The sequence below is a fragment of the Aedes albopictus genome, chromosome 2 (assembly GCF_035046485.1).
Source record: "Aedes albopictus strain Foshan chromosome 2, AalbF5, whole genome shotgun sequence".
Taxonomy (NCBI): Eukaryota; Metazoa; Arthropoda; class Insecta; order Diptera; family Culicidae; genus Aedes; species Aedes albopictus.
In genome coordinates this window covers 387355678-387371545 of record NC_085137.1, presented here as the reverse complement: position 1 = coordinate 387371545, position 15868 = coordinate 387355678, and positions in this window count along the sequence as shown.

Here is a 15868-nt window from a genome sequence, read left to right as displayed (position 1 = left end):
TCATCGAATAAGAAAACGAAAAAAACAAACTGATAGTTTTTACTTATTTTGTACAAATCTCGGAAATATTGTGTTTTTCAGTATTGAAGATTCATCAAGTACCGTGGGGTGCCTTAATTTCGCTTGGGTCCAAATTTCGCTCACTGATAATATTTAGAGATCATAATCATGAAACTAATTGTGCAATTGTCCAAATTTCACTTTAGCTTCACTATCTAAAGTGAAATTTGGAATTTCTGAAGAAATCCGTGTTGGAATGCCAAGACGAATCTCTGGAGATATATCTGAAGAAATCCCTGCAGGAGTTCCTAAAAGAAATGCTGGACGAATGCCAGGAGAAGTACATGAAGGAATGCCTGGAGCAAATCCTGAAGAAATAACATGAGAAAATCTTGAGGAAATGTCTGCAGGAATGCCTGGATAATTTCCCGGAGGTATTCCTAGAAATCCCTTGATTTCTAAATGAATTCATGGAGGAATTAATGGAAGTACTCCTGGAAAAAAATCTGAAGGCATCCTTGGAGGATGTCCTAGAGGAAGCAGGAATCCCTGGAGAAATTCTTGGAGGAATTCGTGAAGAAATCCATGCTAGAACTCCAAAAACAAAAATCATTGGAGAAATTCTTGGAAAAAATTGGAGAGAAATTTTGGGACGAATCCCTGGAGAAATTTCTGAAGAAATCCCCTGAAGAATTCCCCCAGGATTTCCTTGATAATTTCTGAAGGAATCTCTGTATGATTTCCTGGAAAAATTTTTGAAGCAATTCCTGTAAGAATTCTTGGAGGAATTCCTAGAGTAATTCCTGGAGGAATTTTTGACGGACCTCCTGAAGGAGTCCCTGGATAAATTCCTGGATACAATCCAGGTGGAATGTCCGGATGAATACCTGGAGGAATGCCTCGAGAAATTCCTGAATGAATCCGTGTAGACATTGATGGAGGAATTCCTTGAGGAACTCCTGTAAGAATTCCTGGTGGAATACTTGGTTGAATGCCTGGAGGAATTCCAGGAGAAACCCCTGCGGGAATCCCAAGCGGAATCCCTAGAGGAATTCCAAGGGGATCATCTGAAGGAAAGTCTGGAGGAATCCGTGGAGGAATTCTAGGAGGAATCCCTGGAGCACTCCCTGTAGGAATTACTGTGGTAATTCCTGTGGAGCAATTCCAGGAGGTATCCGTGAAAGAAAAACCTGGAGGAATCTCTGTTAGAGTTCCAGGAGGATTTCTTGAAGGAATTTCTGGTGGGATCCCTAAAGGAATTCCTCGAGGAATTCCTGCAGTTATTTCCGAAGGAATCCCCGAATGATTTTTTTTTTATTTGTATTTCGTCAACCGACATTATAATTATGAATCCCAGAAAGAACTTCTTAAAACATCATGAATTCATGGAAAATTTCCAAGAGGAGTTTCCGAAGAAATCACAGAAGGAATTCTCGAAAAAATCTTGAAGAACTCCTAAGCAGAATTCATGCGTGAATTTCTGAAGGAGTCCCTGTAACAATTCCTGAAGGAATTCCCGGAGGAATTCCAGAAAATCCCCACAAGGAATGCCATAAGTAATCCCAAGATGAATTCCTAAGGGAATCTCTGAAAAATTCCTGGAGGAATACCTGGATGGATTCTAGAGGGGTTCCTGAAAAAAAAAATCCCAGGACGAGTTCTGAAGGAATATCAAGAAGAATACCTGAAGGAATCCTTGGAGGCATTTGTAAAATAACCCCTCTTAACTAGCTGTTCCCGAATACATTCCATATGGAATTCCCGAGTGAATCCCTTGAAAAATTTCAGATGGAATCCCTGGAGAAATTCTAGGAGGAATAACTGGAGGGATTCCTGAAAAAAAAAATAGGAGGAATCTTTTTTTAAAGATTTATTTCTGTGTATTTTAACCTAAGCTAATTCTACACTGCTCCTGGAGGCATCCCGAAAGTAAGTTCGTTAGGAATTCCTTGGGAAATCTCAGGAGGGATTTTTGAACGAATTCCTGGAAGACATTCTGAGACGTTCGGAGTCCGTGGAAAAATAAATCTAAAGAAAACAATGTCTCCAGTAATTTCTGTACGAATTATTGAAAAACTTCTTGGATGAAATTCTAAAGGACTTTTTGTAGAAAATTTGGAAGGGATTCTTCGAATCATTTTTTAATGATCTTGTGGAATTTTCAGAAAGAACTCCTGGAAGAAATTGAAGGAAACTTTTTGAAAATTCCCGGAGAATTTTTCTGTGGGCTTCGTGGCCGAGTGGCTAGCGGCGTCAGTCGTTTAAGTGTCTCGTAAGCCTCGGAGTGTGGGTTCGATTCCCGCTCTAGTCGGGGAAAACTTTTCGTCAAACGGAAAATTCTCCACTGGACCGCAGGGTGTTATATGTGATGTCCGTTGTCGAATGTTTGTAATGTTCAGCCTGTAGAGGCCGCAAGGTCGAAGACGGTGTAATTGTCTTTTATCTAGTTCATTAATTTGGTGCTCAATCGCCATGGATGAATCCTTCGATGGATTTTTGCAGAAGTATCTATAAAAGTTTCTGAAGGAATCGTGGAAGGAATTCCTGAAGTATTTCTTGGAAAAAGCCCTAAAACAATCACTATCGAGACCCCACAAGACGCCCATGGACGAGGGAGAAATTCCTGGGGAGGAATTCTTGAAGAAATAGCTGAAAGAATTTTTGAAAGCGTTCCTGTAAAAGTTCATAAAGAAATCATAGGTCTTTTGCTATAAGCATGTTTGAATTGAATACTAGTAAAAATTCGTGAATTATTAGATACTTCAAGCTCTTAGCATATGGTTCTAGAGAGTCCGCCCCTTTCCCTACCGAAACCGGTCCCAGCATATCCGGAAAATTGGGCACGTTGTTTAAAATCAATTCTTAGCAAAATTTCTTGTGACTTTTGAGAAATTAAAGTTTGACAATAGGACGCAATCAGTGAAGTACTAGATTGAAAGTAGTGAGCTGAATTTTTGTATGGTGAGATGATCAGTTCTCCATTTCTGCAATGAAATGGTGCAAACAACGTGGGTTATATGGTTTCTTGCCTAATTTGATGCTGTTTGAGCAAAAGTTTGGGTAACTGTGTTGTTGAAGTTGCAAGAAATAAATAATACAACAACACAGTTACCCAAACTTTTGCTCAAACAGCATCAAATTAAGCAAGAAACCATATAACCCACATTGTTTGCACCATTTCATTGCAGAAATGGAGAACTGATCATCTCACCATACAAAAATCCAGCTCACTACTTTCAATCTAGTACTTCACTGATTGCTTCCTATAGGACAGATCGGTGAAGTACTAGATTTGTAGTAATGAGCTGGATTTTAGTATGGTGAGAAAGCCAATTCTCCGTTTCTACAACAAAATGGTGCAAAAAGCGTGGGTATTATGATTCCTTGCCTAATTTTATGCTGTTTGAGCAAAACTTTGGGTAACTGTGTTGTTGTTTTCTCCATTTCTTGCAACATAAACAACATAGTTATCCAAAGTTTTGCTCAAACAGCATCAACTTAGGCAAGGAATTATAATACCCACACTTTTTCCACCATTTCATTGCAGAAACGGAGAATTGACCTTCTCACCATACAAAAATTCAGCTCATTACTACAAATCTAGTACTACACCGAACGTGCCCCATTACGGATAATATTCTAAAATATTAAAATAGTTTATTTCTTGATAGATTTTTTCAGGAACTCTGAATTATTGATAATTTACCAAATTTAAAAAAAAAAATGGTGACTAGGGGGGGAGGCACAACCAGAGCCGTAGCGTGGTCCCATGGCGCCCTTGGCAAGCATTCAAATTGGCGCCCTACGACAATTGGGTTCTTTAGCGGAGTTGAGATGACTCCTGAATCTGCACGTCAAACTAAACCGAAATCCAAATTTTCATGAGTTCTGGTGCCCGGGAACCTATTTAAAAATCAATTTGAAGTTTGTAAGGGAGCGATTTGTCCAATCACCCTTTGTCGCAGTTTATACTGGACGGAGCTGTCAAAGAGTTGCCCAGCTGTTAAAAGGTGATTTAAAAAATGTCTGAAATTGATTTTAGGTTTATAAATACCAAAATAAAGTTCTAAAAATTAAAAAAAAACATAGTGGTTCAGAAAAAGGTGCTCTTTTTTTAAAGGTTGGATTTTGGTGTTCCGAAGAAACAGATTTTCCTCGAATTTTTCGTTTTTCTTAGGGTACTTTTCAGTTGTGTATTTCTTGAGGAGTTTGAAACGACCTTTTTAATTTTGAATTTATCTTTATCGTTATTTAAATTTAAATTTGCTTTACCAAATAAATTTACCAATGGCTTCCTCTGAAGTTTAATCAAAATATTTCCCAGAAAAGAGTGAATTTTCAGTAATTATTAGACGCACCATCGACATGGAAGAATGCCGGAAAAAAATCCTGTAGAACTCTCTTTATAAGTTTTTTGTTGGAATCTCCAGAAGAATTCCTGCTGGAATCATTGAATGAACTTCTGAAACTCTGGAGGAATTCCTTCAAGAATATTCGGAGGAATACCTGATGAAAACCCGGGAAACATTTCAGCAAGAATTTTTAATTTCTGGAAATTCTAAAACAATCTGTGAAGAATTGTCTGTAAGAATTTGTGGAGACCCACTGGAAATATTTTTGAAACAATTTTTGAATAATTCCTGATAAAAAAAAACTTAAGGATTCTCTGGAGGATATTCTAAAAATCCCCAGAAGGTTTTACGAATAAATCCCTGGAAGAATTTCTGAAGAAACCCATGTAAGGCTTTAAAAAAACCTTTGAAGAAATTTTGGATAAAATCAATGGCGGATTTTCTAACGGAAATTTGAGAAAAAAAAATCCTAATTCATGATTTTTTGGAGGAGTTTTTGGGAAAATTCATGGTTTTATAAAGGGACTCCAGCAGACATTTATGTAGAGATCTTTAGTGCACGTGGAATAATTTTGGAAGAAATCAATGGTAGATTTTTTAAGCGATATGAGAAATTTCTCTTTTCTATAGGAAAAAAGGAAAAAAATGTGAAATAGAAGTATGGAGAAATAGAGGCTTAAACCACCAGAAAATTTATAAAATCTGTGGAGAAATTTCTGAAGGTATCTTGAAAGAAATTTCCAAATTTATCCACCAAAGATTTTTTTTAAAGAACTTTTTAAGGAAACTTTGGAAGTTTATCTAATAAAATCCTTAGAAAAATATTAGAAGAAAAACTTTAACCAATTTCTAAATAAATTACTAGATAACTTCTGAATATCTCCCCAGAGGAGTTTTTATAGGTATCTTTCGAAAAATTTCAAGAGGAATCTTCAGAAGAATTTTTGATTTTTTGTTTTGAGTTTTTGAAAGAAATCTCTAGAAAAATTTCTGAAAGAATTTTTGAACGATTTTCTGAAGGAAACCTAGCAAGAAAAACTCAAAATCTATAAAATCGAAGAAATACTCAAAATCTATGAAATAAAATATCATCATTCTATTTTCTTCTAGCTATAGGCCTTTTCGGCGCCCCTCTGAGGCTGGCGCCCTTGGCGGGGGCCAACCTGGCCAACCGCACGCTACGGCTCTGGGCACAACCCCCCCTCTGCCTTTCTTTGGCTACACCCATGTGGGGGTGATGCAGCATTTCTTACTCAGCCGCTGGATGACAGATCAGATGTTGTTCGAGTCGAACCTCTCTGGTGAACAGACGCTCTGGTCGTACCTACTATTTTCGACCCTCCCCCCTCTTCGTACGAGTTTTTCCTATATCTAATACATTGCTTGTTACACTTTCACAAACCCCCCTCCCCCCTAAGACCGTGACGTACTTAATGGATGGCCCCTAAGCACACAACTCTTAGCTGGCGGTCTTTGTCATCGATTGACCAGTGGAAGCATGAAGTAGGAACTTGTAAGAACCAGGGCTATGTTGGACGCTCTTCCCAAGCAATCAAAAGTTCGGATTCCACTTGAAGAACGAACTCAGAAGTTCAAGTTTGGTTCAATTCCGGTTTCGTTGAACTTGATTCTCCAGAAAGTTACTCTTGTATTGTTTATGAACTTGGAAGTACATGTAGAAGCTTTTGACTTCTCTTCAAAACTACATTAAAGTCATCCTTATCGACTTACCGTTTTGCATCCCAGCTTATGTACTGTAGGGGTCCAAAATTCTACGATTACTGGTGTTCAAAATTACGACCTACACATATTGAAAAAAGAGTGTAAAATTCTGTGACATATGATGCATGACATGTTTGGAGCGTGGGATATCACAGAAGTTTACATGACATATAATGTAAAAGTCATAAAATATCATGTAAACTTCCAGTATATGTCATGTAATTCCGCATGACTCCGAGTTTTTACATGACATATAACACAAATTTACATGGTATAGCATGTAAAACATCATAACACTAAGTTTACATGACTAAAATGAAGTTTACATGACGTGTAAAACTCATTATTTTTATCTGTGTATTACTGGTGTTGGTAGCGACTTAGCGAGGTTAACAGTCAAACAAGTTGTGATCAATTTGAGTTGTCTATTTTCTACTGAGCTTCAAAACGGTGAGTCAATAAGGAGAGCGTCCAAAATAGCTCTGGTCCTCACAAGTTGCACAAGCTAAGAGTTGTGTGCTTAGCTGGTAGTGCAGCCTGGGCACTGTAGTCCTTCTGATTTCAGCTAGATTGAGGAGGTACGTCTCGACCGTCTGTTCACCAAGGAGGTGCGGCTCAAACAGCGTGTGTTCTGGCATCCAGCGGCTGAGTATGAAATGCTCCTCCACCGGAAGCTATACATAAGGTGGCAGCTCCACCACGGTGGATAGGGGACCTTAAGCCAACAAGCTAATGTTTCCGAAACCCAAAAAACCGTTACTGAAACCGAAAATGAAATTCTCTACTGTTCCCCTTTGCTAAATTCTCGCTAAATTAGCGTCCTCAATAAAGTTATTTGCAGCAGCTGCATGACACAGTTGCATTATTGTTAGTACATATATTTAATGCATATATGTAAGTTTACAAACACGGTGCGTGCTTCGGTCGATTAATTAATAATTCAGTTAGTTAATTTCGCCTTCGATAATGGAACATTCACCTTTTGCCCAATAACTTACCCCGAAGCATGTTCAACACAGGTGACTACAACGTGTCCGACATGGGGACACGCTTGGCGACGCATCGCGTAATCAGAACATTTTGGAAACCCCGTACAAAACCATCGACCAACTGACGTTCGTCGTTGCAGGCAGTGCAGCTATAAGCTCATCTATATTGTAGCATATACCATAATGCATCCCCGGTGGTCGCCCGGTGCACTCCAAATGGGTTGCCTTTGCCTTTCCTCCGACTCCGACTGAAATCCGGGTCGTGTCGATGCGAAATCGTTTTTAATCAAATTGCTCACGCCATTAAATATGCATGCCATATCACGACCAATCTTCTGTTTCGTTAAATGAATCATGTTTATTTGAGCCCGCACGGGAGAACAATACAGAACGAACCGACCAACTCTCGCAGGTTCTTCGATTCGGGAAATCTGTGCATTTGTTCTTCAGGTTAGGAGTGGCTCACTAGAGATAAAGGAATTCAGTTATAAATTTCGCCGCCTTCAAGAGCATGGCCACGCGTAGCAACTTTTTTCCAAGCCCCCTTTATCGTTACAACTGGATATCATCTGAGAGTCTCAGGATATTATCGTCGCACCACCAAATCGAAATCGTCGCTAGAAGCACATGCGAAGTTGCAGCTGCGAAGTGAATTTAAATCTATTTTTTCTGTTGCGCATCATTAAGCTGATTAAGAACAACAATATGCACTAATCCAAATTGAGTTGCGACATTTCTAAGTAGGTTAAAAATCAATTTTCGCACGTTCGGTCACTTCGTATTTCGACCAAAAGCATAATATCATCACAGCAGACGGAATCCCATATTTTGACAACGTTCTGATTGACGGATGGCACTTAACCGGTATCACAGAGAACAGACATCCAAGTCCAGTTCCGAAACTGTGTAAGGAATTTAACGGCCATTTGAAATCGGCAACACAAGTGGCAATAGCGTGGCGCTGCAATCGGTTAATTCCCTATACTAATTTAATTCACCAATTGAAATGTTTCAATTAACCACTGACTGTGGCAATATGGTGTTTGGTGGCGTTAGTGTTGTCATCGTGTATTGGTTTGCAACCTTACTCAAGTAAAGATTCAAATCCTTACACAACTTTCCGAATGAAATTTGTTCTAGTCTGGATGTCTGTTCTCTGTGCCGGTATTATCGACGTCGTTACCTATCGTGGCGCTCGACCTGGTAATGGTCGAACTACACCCACAATTTTCCATCATCAACAAGGTCCGGTACCACTTGGGCCAATGAAGTCATGTTATGCTCCAGTGCGAGCTACTCATCAGCCATTTCATTTCCAGAGATGGAAGAATGGGCACCAATACAAGGTAAACAGCATTTCCTGAATTCAGCTCCTCGATTTGAGTTCGACATGCGATAACTACATATCTTCGACCTAGAGTTGGCCGAAACAAGTGCTTTAATAGCAGCCTGACTATCTGAATAGAAGTATAGACTTTGCAAATTACGTGCTGCTGAAGTGCTGATTGCACTCCGCACATAAGAGCAAAGATTTCAGCCTGAAAAACGGGACAGTGTCTACCAAGTTAGTAAAAATGATGTAGCCTTAGCTCACAAGAGTGGACACCAGCAGTCATCAGTGTAACATACGATGCCTTTAGAAACACTTCTCTCCAGATAACCAGATATCCACTCTTCCCGGGATGGGAATTTCGTGGAAAATGTCTTATATGGAAAATTACAAACAATTGTAAGATCTCTTGGAGCAACGATAACTTTTTCCCAATCCTCCAAAAGTGGAAACAACGAGGTGTGTGTTGATCTGCGGTTTAAAGTAGTTTCCTCTAGTAGACCGAGTACCGATGGGCGGTAAGTGTTTCTTGTTTGAGATGAATGTGTACTGGAGCAACGTCAAAGAGAACCTCGAGCGCTGCCGTGGGAGTTGAAGAGAATGCTGCAGACATAGCCATTAAGCACATCCTTTTTGGAGATGGCCTAACTTTGATTGGACCGTTCCCATTTCGCCCTTTTGCCACCACACTAGACATCCATAGGTCAATATTGGCCGAACAACATATGTGTAGATCCATTTGCTATACTTGGGTTTAAGGACAAACGCCTTGAAATCCCTGTTCAACACTGCATCAAAACTTCAGAAGCACAAATCTCATGAAGCAAGCTTCAAACAACAATGCATTTTATTATTCTGTTCTTGCTCACTTGTAATAAGCTTAAAATAATAAGCTCAGGTGCGCTGGTTTTGTTTACGAAGAGATTTGTGCCCTCAAAATCGTGAGTAGGTGCCAAAGTCGGCCATTGCGGCAGCCATATTGGGATTCCAATAAGTCTGTCCTTAAGACCCTAAGTTGTACCAAAGGTTCGTCGGCATTGCCCGAAGGCCATACAAGCTTTCTTGATTCTGAACTCAATGTGAGGTGTCCAGGAAAGCTTGGAATCAAGAATGACTCCAACGTACTTTACCTATTCAGTTTAGTAGGCGTTGATATATCAAAGTAAGAATTATCATAATAAAGAACTACTTGCTTCGAACTGGACGTGTTTCCCTACATCATTCACATCGATTTCAGAATCAAAGAGACGCAAAGGTTGAACGCCATTACGGTTTCGCCTTTCCGTAAAAAGAACAATAGATGTTTTACTCGGATTAACCGAAAGGCCATATTGGCGACACCAACCCTCAACTACCTGAAGGGCGCTTTGCATCAGGTCGAAAAGGCTGGTGATACACATACCAACTAACAATGCTAGGTAGTCGTCGGCAAAACCATAAGTAGGAAAACCGCTATTATTGAGTTGCCTCAATAGCGTATCTGCTACGAGATTCTACAAAAGTGGTGACAAGAGTACAAGACACCCCCTTGAGGGCATCCACAAACACTCAATTTCCGAATCGCCGCTTGACGCAATGTCGAGAAGAGATGTCGGGTTTTGAGCATTTGGTGAATCCAATTGGAAATCATTGGAGATATACCACAGAGAACAGACATCCAGGCTAGAGCAAATTTCATTCGGAAAGTTGTGTAAGGATTTGAATCTTTACTTGAGTAAGGTTTCAAACCAATACACGATGACAACACTGACGCCACCAAACACCATATTGCCACAGTCAGTGGTGAATTGAAACATTTCAAGTGGTGAATTAAATTAGTATGGGAAATTAACCGATTGCAGCGCCACGCTGTTGCCACTTGTGTTGCCGATTTCAAATGGCCGTTAAATTCCTTACACAGTTTCGGAACTGGACTTGGATGTCTGTTCTCTGTGGATATACCATGACCCCGTGCGGCTTCCAATATGGCATCGAAAGGCACGTTGTCAGAGGCACCCTCGATATCTAAGAAAACACCTAAACAAAATTGCTTTTGAGTGAATGCTTTCTCGATACCGTAGACAACCTTGTGTAAAAGAGTCACAGTGGACTTTCCAGATTGGTAAGCATGAAGAGTATGGTGGCCCACACTTATATGGAAAACAAAAATTTCGAAAAATGCCAAGTCTTACCTCCTTAATCAGTTGTTTTGGACTCCCAGAAGCTACGTTCAAAATTTGAACAAAATCAATTAAGCCTAAGGGGGCGCTCAAAACGCTTGAAGTTTGTATGGGAAAACTTGTCCAAATGTATGCAAAAATTTTAAGTTTTCGAATTTTGCCGCTAGGTGGCACTGTAAGCGTTCAATAATCAAACTCTTTGGTATTATTGTAGGTGACTATATGCCAAACAACTTTGTCGAAGCCCGCAAAGTGATCCAACGTCTGTGAAAAAAGTTATAGGGGTGGTGGGGGTAAAGTGGACAGGCGGGGTAAAATGGACAGGGTACAGTTTCATGGCTTTTATTGTTTTTCAAAATGTTTCAACGATTGAAGCTTACACGAAGAAAATAATAAAGTTATGTCAATCATATTCCGGTCGCGAACAAGCATATTTGTGCACTGACTTTTATATAATCTTTTTTTGAGATTGTATTACGCATATTACCATAGGGCGAAGCATACCCATCTAACAATCACTCATTTAACAGGCACCATTATGACGAATTAATTCAGCATAATGTTGAATAATATTTGAATTATTTTCACGTACAACCTATGTTCGGGTTTTGTTCACACAAGTTTGGAGAAGTTATAAAGCATCATGTTGTGCACCAACATTATTTATTTGCTCTCATGTTGAGAACATCCATTATGAAATACGAATTACATATAAAATTACCTAAATCCGGATTAGAACTCGAGACCTGTCGATTGCCAGCCGCATGTCTTCCTTTCTGTGCCATCCTAGAGATGGTGAGATGCAGCACCCAAAGCAAAACATAAACTTCTCATGACTCAATAATGATCACTTCTGAACTTGTGTTCAGCAGTGGTGAATTAACATAGCACGCGGTAATCAACTGAACAACGTCTCAACTTCAACAGCTGTTTAGCCCAAAACACGTGTTTTCCATTCTGATTTTGCTGTCGGTGAGCAAATTTGTCTCTAATGCGGCCAAAAAGTGTTGGTCCTTATTGAAGATATTGTTTCCAGAAGTACTAATTGCGATATGAATATGTTTCTATTTTCACTATTTAATTTCGATCTTTAAAAATGGCGCATTCACAGCATCTGTTCAGGTAATCTACTCAAGCTCAGTTGAAGACCCATTAAGCAATTTTTTTTTTTTTATGTTTTTGTCTTGGAATCTTGGTATTATGTTAAATAAATAGTGCATAAGGATGTTTAGGGATACTTGAAATGTGTTGAATGCTGTTTGATATCTAGGTGACTGTGGGAACAATATTCAGTAAACACGACAACACTGAAATGTCATATGCATTGATCCAAGCGACTCGTACAAGCGAATTGCTACGGAAGATAAAAAATATAATAACCAAGGTACAAGATATATCTTGTTACAGACTAATAATAATAAATAAATGCCTCATTTTTACGTTGATTAGGTATCTTGGCACTCAATGTTAAACTACACAAATCTATTCTGTTTTATTTTATGTGATTCGTTTAAAATATTGGTGCTTTAATAACTTGGTTGTCTAAACAGTTTTAGCCATGATTTATCCCATAATCCGAACAAAGTTCCTATGACGGGCTGAAGGCGTTTATTCGACAAGTGAAAAGCATATTGTTCAGGAGCATATGCTTATCGATACATCAGCTTAATAAGATGCAGACAAATGTTTTGTCAAACTCTTTTGTTAAGGAATCAAGCTTGTCGAATAAATTTCTTGTTAAACTTTTGAAAAGTGTTTTAATTTATCATTGTTGATACCGATGAGGAAAGTTGAACATTGACTACTTTCTCAATTGAAAAATCATTTAAACAGTAATGTGTAGAGCATAATTTTAGTTCAGCTATCATTACCATTATAAAGCAACAATTCAGCAAGCTTGCTTGTTTGTGACTTGTAATTGTTAGTTGGGTAGCAGATGCTTGAAATGATCAAAATTGATGAACTGATTAGAGTAACAAAAATGGTTGACTCAATCATATTATGGTTACATCAACAATAGTTATTGCTAATGATTTGACAGTTCATTTATTATCATGGTAGAATCAAGCACGTTTATACTTGACTTAACCCTAAACTTGAGGCTCAAACTAACTATATCGGATGGTTGTTTTGAGCACTCGCAAAAAATCGTTCAAATGAGGTTATGTTGGATTTCTAGAATCAAGAAAATGTTATAATTAAGAATAAACATTTCTATAATGGTCGTATTTAGTGTAATAGGTTCTAATTGTAACACATTATACTAAACACCACCATTACAGAAATGTTGGGTTAGCAAAAATGCTTGCAAAAATGTTTTTCTTGTATATTCTTTATTTTCACAAATGAGCAACAAAAAACTGACTTTCTCCACTGCCGTTTCTTACAATCCCACCCTTTTCGCTAACTGGTGAAGAAACTATCTCGAGCCTCACTTCTGGCGGCCAGGGATTTGATCTGCTTGTGGCAGGCTTCCAGGAATTTCACCAGCGCTGAGGCCCTTCAAGAGCTCTCTGGTCACGTCCTCCGTCATTGGGACCTTCGATGGGAAGGTGAACTCTCCATAATATGACCGGCCACTATTGATCTGCTAAATCAGCGATGGGCCACCAGCAGACTGTCGTCGATGACGAACTTCATCATGGCATCCAGTCCGGTGTTGCGCTTCTCCAGCAGGATTCGTGTTTCTCGGCTTGCAAAATGCCCGGGAGAATCCATCCAGGAAGAATCCATCCTTGCACTACGATTTATTATACTGATTACAAAATAATACAAAATATTAATCAGACAGTATTTCTGTCCGTGTATAACAGCATATTGTTTCTATGTTATTAAATACAAACTATCAAATTACATACGATACCTTTATTTTGTTGTTTTCCAACTTTTAATACAAACTTTGAAACACACTTAAATAATTATTGTAAAAATAGTGTAGAAAACAAGCACTGTTTTGGATGAAAATTATATTTTGTTGATATAAAATATTTTTTTTTATAACTTTTTACTTCAACTATCTCACGATAGGTATGACGGCTATTGATTCTGAAGTTTGCAAAAAAAAAATGAAATTTTGGTGAAATTTGAACCGATTGTCCATTTTACCCCCACGGTCTGATTTTGTTAAAATTATTTCCAAAACTTTTTTTTTCAAAACTAAATTTTTTTTTCGGTCAAATATATTCTTCTACGTGGACTTTATTGGTTTAGGGTGTTAAACTTGTTATAATTTGAAAAGAACTTAAGAGAAAACCTAAGCAATTATAAGCAGATTTTACATCATTTTAGATTTTTCACGTGATTTTTAAAGTTTTTGTCATCTTGAAGAGGTTTATTTGATTTTAATGTTCAAGATCAGCAAAAGTATAATGATTCATGCTTAGGCATATTATCCCAGAAAAGAGAGAAAGACTCTTGTAATAGGAATTCTCCCTGAATTCTATTAAAGATTTCTCTAGAATCCTGGAAGAGATTACTCCAGTTTTCTGAGATGGATTCTCTCAGAATGTTTAGAGGAATTCTTCCAGAATCCTGAGGGCTTTCCTCAGGTTCCCAAGATGGATTCTCTCTGAATCCTGTGACGGATTGCCTCAAAATCCTGAGAGAATTTTTTCCTCAAGATTCTTTCAGAATGCTTAGACGGATATCCCTAGAACTCCCTGGCGGATTCTTCCAGAATCCTCAGAGGGATTCTCCTAGATTCCTTAGAGGAATTCTCCTGCAGCATTGAAAGACATCTCATTAGAATCCTGAAAGAGATTACTCCAGAACCCTGAGAGGGATCCTCCACATTATTAAGAGTAATTTATCTAATATCCTGAAAGGGGTTCTTAAAAAAAATTCGGAATCCAGGTATGTACCGACCTATAATTCTGAGAAGGATGTGCTAGAACCTCGAAATGAACTTTCTAAATCATAAAAAGGATTCCTCCAGAAACCTGATAAAGTTTCACTTAGACTCCTGGGAGGGGTTGCCCAAGAAACCTGAGAATTACAGGTATGCCTCGATTTAGTAAACCCTAGATTGTACAGACCCTCGATTTTATGTACATTTTTCCTTGATTTTGTGTCTATTGTTTCAATGGTTAAATTCTACGGTGCATTCTGAAAAATAAAAGTAATTATTTGTGAATCGAAAGAAAAAACCAAAGGAAAAAGTCGATTCGGTCGATTTCGTGGGGCTTCAACATATAATCATGGGATAAGCCACTGTGGTGTCAGCAATATTCGATCGGGCCACCAAAGTCATGCCACGCTACGTCAGCACGTTTGGGACCCAACCGCCGGAAATGCGAGGTCAGCAAATCAAACCAACAAAACCAACCGCCGACCTGCGCCAGGTGTTCAGTATCATTTCATCAAGTGTTGCGTCAGTTCGGGCCGTGTTAGATTGTAACAGTGCTAATTCTATTTTTAAACCAAATACTTAATTGACAGATTATATTCGGATCGCGTTAGATTGTAATAGTGACAACTCCAGTTTTGTGAAACAAATATTCAATTCTTCAGACTCTAGTTTAATTTAAAAACACTTCACTAATACTTTACTTTTGCAAAAGAAAATAAAAAAATGAATAACTCTTTTAAAGAAAAACTAGAAAGGACGAGCAAATTCCTTTTAATTCTACTACTGTGTTTATCTTCGGACAGATAGGCCTATTTCGTCTGTGACTTACAGACTTCTTCAGTGTCAAGTGCTCGACTGAAGAAAACCTCGCATTCGTTGTGGTATTTATACTAGAAGTGTATGTGTAGGTACGTGTGTGGGTAAAGGTGTAGGTATAAAAATGTAGGTACAAAATTTTAGGTACATTTTTGTAAAAAAAGGGGTGTATCTACCTGTTAGAAAACAGGGTGTCAATAAGATACCTAAAGCTAGGAAAATTCCTACCGATTTGGTAGGTAGTCAATTGGTGTTTGTTGTGTTATTTTTTTTTTTTTTTTTTTTTTTTTTTTTCCTGCCGATTTGGTAGGTAGTCAATTTGTGTTTTGTGTATTGTGTAATGTTTTGTGTGTGTTAGGTAAAAATTTAAACAGCCACGTGTACCCATTGCCCTGATCCTTGTTAAGTAGTTTTTATTGTTTTGTTTGTAAATTTCTAAACTTTCTGCAACATCAAGTTTCCATGGGTTTGTAATGTGTCGTAAGAGTTTAATATTTGAAGTATTCAAAAAATGTCCTTCATTGAAAATATGTTCAGCAACTTTAGAATTAAAATGGTGAATGAGTCCACGATTCAAAGAACACATAACGGAAGTATCAAAAGCACACAAAGACACAGATAAGGGACTCATTCACCATTTTAAATCTAAAGTT